Genomic DNA, 10,005 nt, shown 5'->3' on the forward strand with positions numbered 1-10,005 from the left:
ATCGCACGTGCATGCACGTGTGCTTCGCTCTGATTGGCTGAAACTAAAGTCTCAATATCTTTCTTGTTTCTTGTCATAATCCTTTGAAATTTTGAACATAGACCTACATTATGAAGATCTACGGCATGATATATAAGAATTTTCATGAAAGCATGCGCATGCCCGCGTGCTGCAATCTGATTGGCTGAAACTTTAAATGGCTATATCTACTTTGTTTTTTGACGAAATGCTTTGAAATATAAAACATAGTCATGCAGTAGGATATCCTACAATATGATATAGAAAAAAAAATCATGAAATCACGCGCATGCACGTGTGCTGCAATCTGATTGGCTTAAACTTGAAATGGCTATAACTCCCTTGTTTTTCAACCAAACAGGATGGGATTTAGAATATAGATAGATGTAAGGGACTCCTACAAGAAGGTATGGTCATCATGCACGTGCACGCACGTGTGTGCATTTGGAACGAGTGAAATGAAAAATACATTTGAAAGAGTGATTTTTCATACTTTTGGACTGAATGCTTTAATATATTGTATATTAAAATATGTAGATAGTGTAGACAACATGGTATGATCATAACGGACATGCATTCACATGCGCACGGGTACAATGCTAAAATTTGAATATAATTGGTATCCTTCTGAGAAAACGTTGTTAAAGTCAAAATGCACAGAGTTTGTCTTATTAAATGAAGCTTACAGGGAATATGGCACCAAAAAGGAGTTGGGGAGCGTTTGGGGAACATCTGTAACGGTCCCCGTTACAATTAGCACTAGTTACTTTTTAGGTCGCCTGAGCCGAAGCATCGAGTAAGCTTTTCTGATTGAAAATTGTTCGCTGTCTGTTGTTGTCGTCGTTGTAAACTTTTTCAAATTTTCATCTTCTTCTAAAGAACCACTGGGCCAATTTCGAACAAACTTTACTGTGGGTAATTAAAGGAAATACAAATTTTTTCAAAGGAAGGGTCTTCAAATGGGAAATAATTGAGTATTCGTGAAAAAATTATTCATCTGTTTAAAATTCTTCTCTAGAACCACCGTGCTAAAAAAATATGAAACTATGTGGAAACATCCTCAGATAGTGTAGATTCATGTTTGTTTAAAACTTGACCCCTGGGATAGGGTTTGTCAACAGTGGGCGATGAGAATGTTACATAGGAATACATAGGGAACATCATAAAAAATCTTCACAAGGACAGCAAAACCATGGTTAGTCATAATTAAAGGGTATTATGGGACCACAACGAAAGTTAGTAAAAATTCAATTTTGGTCAAATCTTACCCCCTTCCTTTTAGGGATAGGTCCTGTCAACTTAAGCATTTAAGTTTTTCAATACTGTACTGATTTTTGCTTTTTACCTAACCACAGTGTTCAGATGAGCTATGTGGCCCCTGGGTATCTTGTATTTTTCGTTGTCAAGTATTAACTGAAGTAAAACTATTCCAGTGACGGGGCTAAACGTTGCGGTCCATTCTTTGTCGCCTATAATGTGATAGAGCAGTTTATCCTCGACAAGGAAATCGATATTTTTACAGCAACACGACTGATACAAATTCGAAGACCGGAATTTATTTCCACTCCTGTAAGTTTCCCTTATTTGATAATCTTGACTTAATATTTAAAGTGTCTAAAATTTTAAATTCAATTGTCTATTGTCATTCATTTTCATTCCACTAGTTAGTGCTATCTGACTTTTCGTTGCAAAGGACAATCAAATTATGTCGCTGTTGGTTTGATGTCTATTTGTAGAGAGGACCGTGTTTATTAAGTGTTAAACACTGAATTGTCGACGATAACTTTGACCTGTCGGCAGGGGATGCTCACTCCCCTATTGTTCCTGATCCTATATCTGATGTTTTAGAAGTTCTTGTTTGCATTTATACCGCGGTATTTCATTCAATGCGTTCCCTCGCTATGCCGGTCTTCCTATATGCCTGTGAGACATTGACTCTCACTGCTGAGATTGACAAAGGGATTACGAGCACTGAGATGAGATGCTATAGAAGACAATAGGCATCAATTACACGGACCATGTGACCAATGCAGAGGTCCGCAGGACAGTCACAGAAACTATAGGACCTCACGATGACCTCACCATCGTTAAGAAGCGGAAACTAAGATGGTACGGCCACGTTTCACGCTCAAGTGGCCTTGCAAAGACTATCCTGCAAGCACAGTGAAAGGAGGACGAAGGCGGGGAAGGCAAAAGAAGAGGTGGGATGACAACATCCCTGAGTTGACTGGACTGAGCGACAAAAAACAGAGATTTATGAATTAACGTGGTGGATAAGTCTTCAAAGGTGCCCCACCGACATCCATGGAAGTCAAGGGATAGGCAGCAGGCAGGCAGCAGCTTGTTAAAAGCTACATACCGAAATGTTACCTAAAAGCTGAGTGCCATGTACATGTACTTGTTGACTTGCAGTCATGTCAAAAACTTTGATAGAAAAATTTGCTGACGTTGTATGCAGTTTTACTTTCTATTTGGAAAGTTTTTTATTCATATAGAGTTATCACTGTTTATTGGTCAAGAATGCCGATTTGAAACTATATATGACACTCAAGGACTTTGAGCAGTTAGAGTTCTTTATCGAGTAAAGACCTATCGTGGCTGGAAGTTTTAAAATCACACCCCGATAGGATCAATAATTACAATGTATAATTATTGTTTTGTTCCTTTATAATGATCAACATAATTGTTTGTTATTGGGGTTAATTACTTATAAAATTTATTATCTTATTTTTTTAGGAGGAATACCAGTTCTGTCATGATCTTGTAGCAGAATACCTACAGGCTGATACGATATATGACAACTTAAACTCTAAACATTAAGAGCCAGAAGACCACATACGACATAAAGAACATCATTTTGTTGAAGTTCTGTATCACATTTGTAAGATATTTGGAAAACATACACAATTAATGTAAAAATATTATAAAGAATAGATCGACATTAAATATATTTCAATTTTATTGACCTCCTAGGTAAATTGTAAAAACTACTAATCTATTTAATCTGATTGCAATATTTCTATGGTATCTACATGTATCTGTGTTAACTGTTTCTTCAAATCTTTGGTAATATATTACCCTTTACCTTGTACATGTTGTCAACAGAACGTATGTTCAAATGTTTTCTTCTTTGATTATATCCATTACCTTTCCACTCTGAAAACATAATTTTTTGGAAAATGTCCTTAATTTACAAAGATATTCAAAGTAATAAGTATTATGGACAATTTGTCCTCGATAATTAATAAGAAATAATATATTTAAGTTTGATTTTCAATTACTCTTTTTTTAGTTTCATATTCTTTAGCATTAGCACTAAAGTACATGTGCAGATTTTTACAAGTTGAACGAATTCTTGTGTCCCAATAAACGAAGACTCGATATATGTATGTTTTTGCCCTGTATGTCTAGGGCTTAATTTGTCTGCAAAAACAAAACTTGCCAATAACTTCCAGCTGAAATTATGGGTAACATATTTCATGCACCTAAGAATTCCTTTTTAACAAAATATTTCTTTGGTACCAATACATTTGACCTCTAGTAGTTTGACCAACTTTTGCAAAATTATACTTTCAGATTGACCTAACATTTGAACAGTTGGAGATGGGCTTTTATACTTTATTAGTATATTTCTCAACGTAGATATTTTCCTCTGGTATTGATAATTTTGAAGTACATGTATTGATATTTACCTTGCATTTTAACATACTTTAAAATATGAGTTTGGTCGTATTTTGGAAATGTGTAGGGGCTTTTGAATTTCAGAGGTGTATTTGGTGTGACAAAACCGGTCAATAATCTTGACATTCGTTTTTAAGTTTGACCTACTTTAAAATCTTTAAACAAGGCCAAATATTTCTACAGGTAGTGCCTGAGATTTTATATTTCACACGTGTATTCCTTTTAAAAAGACTTCTTTTTTTTAACAATTTTGACCTTCCACCCTGTTTTTTCTTATGACGTTGAAATTTATCTTGCAATTGATAAACTTTAACCTTCAGTCTTGAGCTTCTATATGGTGACATCAGTGTTTCATTCACACAACTTGTTATATCTTGTTAAAAGGAGATAACTTTTATAGTTTTTCTTCAAATTAAGAAATTAATTATCCTTTAGTATATCCTATATTATAATTGTATTATACTTAATATGTATTTTCTGCTTTTGTAATGTTAATTCGTTGTAAAATTAATGAAATATATGGAGATGTATAATTAAATCAAATTAAATTAGTTTTAATCAATAGCATTTTTCTGATAATAAAGATGGATTTTATGTTGTTTACATCCCATTCTAGAATTTTCACGCAGGTAGAGAGGTCAAGATGCCGTTAAACAGTGTGGTAAAAATAGCTTGAAAAGCTGACTTATAATTTTTTTTTCTTATGTCATACTTTCGTGTTAAAATTATTTTTTTCAATTTTTGATATCTGTTTTTCCCAAAAGTGTCAATACCCTGCTGAGTGCCCAAAACATGGCCTTTAAGGTAACAACAGTTGAAAAAGCAAGACAATAAAAAAGTGTAAATTTGTTATTTGGGAGAATGAACAAAATAACTATACCACGATTTTTAAAGGACAATGCAAACTTGTTTGCTCTCGGTCAGCGATGGTTTTCCTAAACTTTCATTTGTTTCAGAGGAAAAATAGAATTACATTTTGTACGGAATTAATTGATTTGATTCCTCAAATCTTTCATTTTATATATATATATATATATATATATATATATATAAAAGAATATATACAAAAATCATACGATGACAAAGGCGTATCTCTCCAGGATCCTATTTTCTTTAAATTTTTGCCTTTTGAACAATCTTACTTTCCTCTTTAACCTCATAACAATGCAAATCTTGCTGACCCAATCGCTAGGCAGGATGTGTATTGATGCGGAACATAAATTATTTTTTGTTTTCAAATTGGTTTAGCTATATCTGTGTGAATTTTTAATTTTCTAAACTTTCAAATTCATTTTTTTTATCATTAATACAATTATTGCTTTTTAATCTGACTTTATGGGTTAAACATAGTGTTTAATTTAGTTAGCTTTCATATGATGTTTATTTATTTATTTTTATTTTATAATATCTACTTATTTTTATTTTTGTTCCTCTTAATGCAATCATTTTGCTTTTCAAGTTTGTTTGTTTTTTTTCTCTCATTATTTTTTTAAAATGATAAATTCTTAAAATTTGTTTAATTCTTAAAAAGTTGTTTTATCTGCCATGTGTCTGTGTTAACTCTATGTTTCTTGTTATACAATGTATAAAGTGCTGACTTTAAATAAAATTTACTTACTTACTTAATAAATTTTACTCCATTTCATGTAATATGTATTTTATTCATTTCTTTATTTTTTGCAACTTGTCAGAATTTCACGTTTCATTGTCAGATCATTAATGTTGACTTGTTAGACACAAATATCGACTTCACAAAAATATGTTGTCAACTCCTGGTCTTAACTCGGCAAGGAAATATTTTCATGTATTCTTAGAACGTGAATATGTGACAAGGATTGATTGTACGTATATTGTTTAATGTCCCTCTCGAAAATTTTCACTAATATGGAGTCGCCACCATTTGCCGGAGGAGAGCTGCAAATTTTGTCCTATACTCGGCACTCACGGCCGTTGAGCAGGGATGGATCTTTTTCTTGCCAGCACGTACTGCGACACGGGACCTCGTTTTATACGGTCTCATCCGAAGGACAGGTCTCCACGTCCCACAGTGGGATTCGAACCCGCGACGTAAGGATCAACTCCTTACTTCGCGACTCTAAAGCAGACGCTCTAACCCCTGCTCCACGCGGGCGACTATGTGACAAGGAATCAAAAGGATCAGACAACTTGACATACTATATGAGCAGAATTTTTAGCGAGGATTTAATTTTGGCACAATTAGCAAGGATTTTGAGATCGTAAAAATTTATTATAGCTTAAAATTGATTGCGTTTGTTTCAAATGCTTCTTGAGTGAAATTGCATTTAAAAATCGCTAAAATTACATCTCGCCAAAATTGAAATACCAATGTTTAAGAAAAACTTGCTTAAATTTCCAGTTATAATCAAGGCAAAAATCAGACTCCTTTGCCTACCTTTGTATTTCCCAGATTCAAGCATTAATGCTGTATAAACACAACTATTAATGGAAGGAGAAAAACATCTTCTACTTGTCAAAACCATCGCAAAAATTTGCTACATAAACAATAATTGTTGGCGAAAAAGCTATTCATGAACAAAAGACAGTCATTTTAATCCTTTTCATTTTTGTGAAAGAAATCTGCCAAGGCACATCTTTGTTTTAAAATAAAAATAAAGAAATTGCTTAAAAATATTTGTTTCAAATGAAAATCTTTTATGTGCAAAGGGAAACAACCAGCAGTTGTGATATTAAAGGACAATGGTCCATACTTGTATGGATATATGTATATCTTAATCTATAAATTAGAAAACTAACGTTTTAATTCAGTTAAGGTAGGATATAACGAAATTTTCTGAACATACATTTCTGAAGTAAACTTTACGACTATAATTAATTTGCAAACGGAAATAAATTACAGAAACATTCGACCATCATTACATATTATCCATTTGTATTCTCTCTGATCAATACATGTGAAAATATAGTGATCCGATGTTTACCTTTGTGATCTTTTCAACATTTATCTTTAATTCTATATTTGTCGATAAAAAACAAAAGAAGTAATAATAAGTGCTAAGGCAAAAATTTTATTTTTATGAAATTATATCTTGACTTTACAAAAAAAAATAAACAAAATAAAGAAAAGAATTTAGTAAACAATTGCATATAAAATAGATTCAAGCAATAAGTACTTACATAGATAAACAACGATTAATGGATTACATGTTTTTTACGTCTCATTGTATATACAACTAAACAGAAATGGGGAAAACTGGCCTAAGAAGAATTCGATTTAAATCTATAAACAAAATTTTTCAATGATCCCAAAAACCATAATTTTCTCCAGAAACTTTTTATTCAAAGCATTTTGAAACAATTTTTATGTTCAAGATGTTTTAGAACATAGAACTTTTTCATATGCGACCAAAGGATCACTTCATTATAAATAGGGATTTGACCTATAGGAACGGGCTTGGTTTTTTTCTCTACAAAAACCTTGTCGATTTCCGTTCTGATTAATGGCATTAGGCTGAATACATATAACAATTTGTTTTTCCTAAATCTTTTTTTTTTCAGCTAGTAGAGGTGTGAGGAACCCTTTCGTTGATTTCCTCAGTTTGTTATCTCAAAATGTAATAATTGATATTTGTCATAACTTCTCAAGAAGCATAACAACGCATAATGGTAATGTTTACTGCCTCTGAAATTCTATTCTTTATGTTTAGGCAATTTTATCCGTAAATGTAGTAAAACATTCCATTAATGTGTGCAAATTATATAGGCCTATATCAAATCCGAGGAGAGCAGTTACTGATATGTATGTACATGTAGCCAAAATCAATGTTATTAAATCCTAAGGAATATATACAATTGACATTCATCGCAGCTCAATGCTGCCAACACACAGAGTGAGAAAGTATGCTTACACTGAGGTTTGTTCCGCCTGACTGCTGACAACTGTACATTGGATTTTTACGATTTGATATTTCTCTAGTGTTTCTTATATCAAGAATGGGCATGCATAAAGGATATGTAATTGAAGGAAAATACACAGGGCCATAAAAAATATTAAAATAGTCTTTGAAAAGGCGAAAATTTAAAAATTTCAAAGTGTGATACCAGGTGGATTCGAACCCCCGACTTTAAAATATTAGTATGCACTCTGTAGCAGTTAGCGTACATATCAACTGAGCTAGTCTGACTATAACATTACAGGTATAAATTTGAAATAGATTATCAAAATCAGGTTTCCTTATTAGGTCTTTCCACCTTTCTGTGGAAAGACCTATTGGTTTTCTTCTGTTTCTTATTAGGTCTTTCCACCTTTCTGTGGAAAGACCTATTGATTTTCTTCTGTTTATTATTATTATTATTATTATTATTCTTCCGCTGATTTTTTCTTTCGACATTTATCGAAAAGACTTTTTGTTCATCGTAAAGGTCATTAAAAGTTAGGAACAAATTTGACCCAACGCGTATGAACTATGACGGCTTTCGAAGTTATTGCCCCTTTCACAAGAAATGCTTGTTATCGCTACTCCTTTGAAACCGTAAACCGTAGAGGTATGAAACCTTCACCAATGTCTTGGATTAATTGAGAGGACTCTGGAATCTATTCATTGCAAAAGTATTCGGTGACTCCTTCAATGAGTTATTGCCCCTGAAAATCTTAAAGCTGACAAGAAAAATTAAAAACTTTTATAGGACAAGTGGTAAAGATATGGGACCAAGTGCATGAGATCTTATGACCTTTGACCTTGAAAAGTAGGTCAAGGTCAAAGGTCAAGGTCATTGGAAAACTAGAAAAATGGTCAATTTAAGCTAAAAATCCAAATGACCTTGAACTTTGACCTCGAAATTTGACATTGACCTTGACCTCTGACCTTGACCCTTACTCAAAAGGTCATAAAGAAATATTCATTACCTTTATCTAGATTCAGCTTCAAGTGTTAATCTCAAATTTAACTCTCTCTCTCTTTTTTTTTTTGATGACCTTGATAAATGACCTTGACCTTTGACCCCATTGACCCAAAGGTCACAATCAAGCTAAAGGTCGTGGAGTTATTTACAACCATCACTCTAACAAATGCTTATAAAATAAACCCCCCCCCCCCTGTAAAAAAATAAAATCAAATCAACACCAACTTAGAGAAAATGTCTACAAGTCAAACGAAACGAAATATCGACATAAGATTCGTAATAAAAGGAAGAAGAGACCTGAAAGAAAGTGTCCTGAGAGTTTTAAGGTGAGTCTCTAAAGGACAATGAAATTCTAGTGAATATCAGCAAAATCTGCATTTTTTTTCTGTCTGAAATTAAGTTACTGCTGAGCATAAAAATTAATTAAAGCTCGCATTGGCTATTTCTGCTATTATGGTTAATATCATTCGATTCTTCTGCTCTATTACGACATTTTAATACCAAGTATTCTTGCTTTCTTAGGTGTATGGAATTTATTTTAATTTTATTTAGATTTAAATATGAATCGGCTGAAACTCGGAAATAGCGATTTTTTCATATAAAAGAAATTTGCACGCTCTCCGTGACACCGTCTTCTTCATGAAATGCATGTTTCAAGTTTAATTTATGCTCAAAACTATGAATTCAATGCAAATAGAGATGATTATTTAATCTAACCTATGAGTTCGCCATTTCTGTCAAAACGAACGCGCCTATATTTTCACAAATTGTAAACACAGTGCCGACACGGAAGTTCGAATGTATCATAAGCTCTGTATGATTAACTCAATCTATTCAAACTATAAACAAACTCAATTTTTTTTTTGTACAGGAAATCTCTATTTTCATTATCCACCAATCGTTTTTCTCGAAACTATTCATTATTCCTCTCTATGTTCCATAACAAACAAATAAATACACGTGTTTCTGTACTATTTTTATTTAAATCCACGTGCTTTCATTTCTTCTTTTTTCTTCACTCTTAGTTTACGGAAAACAATGTCATCGGAGCCTGTGGTGTAGTGCGTAGAGCGCTCGCCTGGCAATCTGAGGGCTGAGGGTCCACAGTTCGAATCCTGCTGGCAGCACGTTTTTTTTTTTTTTTTTTTTTTTGGTCTTCCTTCTTTAATTCAAATGACATGAAAACTTAAAAGAAAGGTGGGAAGACCATTAATTGTTCAGTGAACAATTAGTCTACTAGTTATTATTATTCTTCTTCCGCTGATTTTTTGTTTCGACATTTATCGAAAAGACTTTTTGTTCATCGTAAAGGTCTTTAAAAGTTATGAACAAATTTGACCCAACGCATATGAACTATGACCCCTTTCGAAGTTATTGCCCCTTGCGCAAGAAATGCTTGTTATCGCTACTCCTCCGAAACCATAA

The 10,005-nt window shown here is 33.0% G+C and overlaps 1 long non-coding RNA gene across 1 annotated transcript; it reads left to right on the forward strand.

Moving 5' to 3' along the window:
• The first annotated feature begins 784 nt into the window (after window positions 1-784).
• On the forward strand, window positions 785-4,689 carry LOC134249767 (uncharacterized). Its single transcript, XR_009988353.1, has 2 exons — window positions 785-1,587; window positions 2,755-4,689. It is a non-coding gene; the product is annotated as an uncharacterized LOC134249767 (long non-coding RNA).
• The last annotated feature ends 5,316 nt before the right edge of the window (window positions 4,690-10,005 follow it).

This window comes from Saccostrea cucullata, unplaced genomic scaffold (assembly GCF_032062105.1).
Source record: "Saccostrea cucullata isolate Sc308-1 unplaced genomic scaffold, CSIRO_AGI_Scuc_v1 ctg16640, whole genome shotgun sequence".
Lineage (NCBI taxonomy): Eukaryota > Metazoa > Mollusca > Bivalvia > Ostreida > Ostreidae > Saccostrea > Saccostrea cuccullata.